This window comes from Ursus americanus, chromosome X, assembly GCF_024610735.1.
Source record: "Ursus americanus isolate L20-20 chromosome X, mUrsAme1.1.p, whole genome shotgun sequence".
NCBI lineage: Eukaryota > Metazoa > Chordata > Mammalia > Carnivora > Ursidae > Ursus > Ursus americanus.
The window spans coordinates 83923587-83926904 of NC_142164.1; positions in this window are offsets into that span (position 1 = coordinate 83923587).

The window sequence follows — 3318 nt, forward strand, 5'->3', positions numbered from 1 at the left end:
CAACTTTTCCTCTCAGCTCCCTTCACTTCCTATGATCAGATTCAGGAGTCGTTCCTCTGAGGCTTAACTTCCCTGCCCTCTCCACCTGCCTAGCCCTGTCCTTCTGCTCCTTGGTGCTTGGAGTCCTAGCCCCAAGGAGGAAGGGGAAATGGGGTGACCTGGAAGGGCAGAGGGGATGCCTAGCCAAATGGGCCCACCTTGGTCTTTGGTGGTAAGTGGCAGATGTAGCAATTTTCCGTCCAGTTTCTTTTACTGTAATTACTTTATGTGAGCAGAGGCGACACACAATGTGACAGCAGTTTCGGGTGCACAACGTAGTGGTTTGGCAACTCTGTACGTCACACTGTGCTCCCCACAAGGGTAGCTACCATCTGTCACTAAGCAACACTATTTTTTTAAAGATATTATTTATTTATTTGAGAGAGAGAGAAAGAATGAGAGAAAGAATGAGGGAGAGGGAGAGGGAGAGGGAGAGGGAGAGGGAGAGGGAGAGGGAGAGGGAGAGGGAGAGGGAGAAGCAGGCTCCCCACCGAGCAGGGAGACCGAGGCGGGGCTCGATTCCAAGACCCTGGGATCATGACCTGAGCTGAAGGCAGACGCTTAACGGCTGAGCCCCCCCAGGTGCCCCACCATGCAAAACTATTAAAATATCATTGACCCTATTCCCTATGCTGTACCTTTCATCCCTCAGTACAATTTCTTTCCTGGATTTTCTTCTTCTTCTTTTTTTTTTTGAAATATTTTATTTATTTATTTGACAGAGAGACAGCAAGAGAGAGAACACAAGCAGGGGGAGTGGGAGAGGGAGAAGCAGGCTTCCCGCTGAGCAGGGAGCCCGATGCAGGGCTCGATCCCAGGACCCCGGGATCGTGACCTGAGCCGCAGGCAGACGCTTAACCTACTGAGCCACTCAGGTGCCCCTCAAAGTCTCTTTAGTAGTCTGTGGCAAGAAGATTACATACGGAAAATACAAAGCACAGCTGAAAATATTAGGCGTTCTCTAGGAGGGGAGTGAAAAAGGCCCAGTATGCTTTTCCCCCCCTGGAGTGGAGTTTTCATTCTGATGAAAACAAACAAAAACCAAAACAAAACCAAAAAACCCACAAAACAAATATTAAACCAAAAATGAAAAAAGCTTGGCGTCTTGCGTGTCGCCTCTTGCTCCAAAGTCGTAGCAACTGTCTACGTTCCTGAGAAGTGATTGCATTTAAATGTTAGCCCTGTGAATGTGCATGAGGAATGGAAACTGGCTGTGTAAAAGATTGTATAGAATATGCATTTTTTTTAGTATTTATTTTTAAGAACTCTTCGTTATGGAGAATTTCAAACATATAAAAAAAGCAGACGCAATAATATAATGGAAGCCGCTGTATCATCACCTCGCTTCAACAACTATCAATTCATGGCCAATCTTGTTTCCTTTATACCCCCATCCCCTTCCTCCTTCCTACATTTTTTGGGACAAATCTCAAATGTCATATTATGCTATCCATCACTATTTCAGAAGGTAAGGCCTTTAAAAAAATACAGCCATGATACCGCTATCATATCTTAAAAAGGTAACAAAAATTCCTAATGTCATCAAGTGTCCATGAAGTGTTCAAATGTATAACTTTTCAGAAGTAGCATAAATTATTTGTTTTAATCAGAATCCAAATAAGGTCCACACATTGTGATTGGTTATTCAGCTTTCAGGCTCCTTAAATCGATACATCTCTCTCTTCTTCCAATTGATTTGTCATTTGACGTGTTCTCCTGCCCTCTATACTTCCTGTAAAATGTTACTTGAACTAGACTCGATCATATTCATGCTCGATTCCTTTTTTTTTGCAAGAATGTGTCCTATGTGTATATATTTCACAAACAAATATTAAGGATTATAAGCTTATCAGCTGTTTTGCATTCTATGAATCACCGTTTTATCTCCATCTTAGAAGATTCTCGAGAATCTGTAGTTATCTCCCAATAGATTTTAAATCAATTTTAATTCTTCAGAAATGTGTGAATTTTTTTTCCCCTTCTGGAAGGATTCTCTGTGTCTGGCTGTGCGGGGTGGGAACACGTTAAGCTCTAAACCAGACCAAAGACCCTTTCAGTAAACAACTAAGGCCTTCATTCTTTGATTTATTTTTTTTTATTTGCAAGTGTCTCTGGAAAAGTTTTCCAGAGGTAAAATCTAGCGTAAGTCAAACAAACAAAGTAATGTGATTTTTATCGGGGTCGTCATTCTCAGTGTCCAAAGGTATTCGCAACAGCGATATGACTTCAGTGAATTCATTTATGACTTTTAGTAGTTTTTCGTGGAGTCTTTTGGGTTTTCTCATGTCATCTGCCAATAGTGAAAGTTTGACTTCTTCCTTGCCGCTTTGGATGCCTTTTATTTCTTTTTGTTTGATTGCTGTGACGAGGACTTTCAATATTGTAGAATAGAAGTGGGGAGAGTGGACATCCTTGTCTTATTCCTGATCATAGAAGAAAAGCTCTCCGTTTTCACCATTGAGTAAAATGTTAACTATGGGCTTTTCACAGATGGCCTTTATGATGTTGAAGAATGTTCCCTCTAAACCTACTTCGTTGAGGGTTTTTATCACGAATGGATGTTGTGTTTTGTCAAATGCTTTTTCTGCATCTATTGAAAGGAGCATATGGTTCTTAACCTTTCTTTTATTAATGTGATCTATCACAATGATTGATTTGTGACTATCGAACCACCCTTGCAGCCCAGGAATAAATCCCACTTGATCGTGGTGAATGATTCTCTTAATGTATTGTTGGATTTGGTTTGCTAGTGTTTTATTGAGAATTTTAAAAAGGTATATTTATTTGAGAAGGAGAGAGAGAGAGCACACGTGAGCACAGGGGGAGGGGCAAGGGGAGGGGGACATGAGCCCGATCCCATGACCCCAAGACCACAATCCGAGCCAAAACCAAGAGTCGGATGCCCAACTGACTGAGCCACCCAGGCGCCCCTTTATTGACAATTTTTGCACTTTTGTACATCAGGGATATTGGCCTGTATTTCTCTTTATTAGTGGAATCTTTATCTGGTTTTGGTCAGGGTAATTCTGGCCTCATAGAATGAATTTGGGTTTTCTTTCCTTTTCTAGTTTTTGGAATAGTTTGAGAAGAATAGGTATTAACTCTTCTTTAAATGTTTGGTAGAATTTGCCTCTGAAGCCATCTGGCCCTGGAGTTTCATCTGTTGGGAGTTTTTTGATGACTGATTCAGTAAAGTTGCAGGTTACAAAATCAATGTGCTAAAATCTGTTGCATTTATACACACCAATAATAAAGCCGCAGAAAGAAAAATTAAGGAAT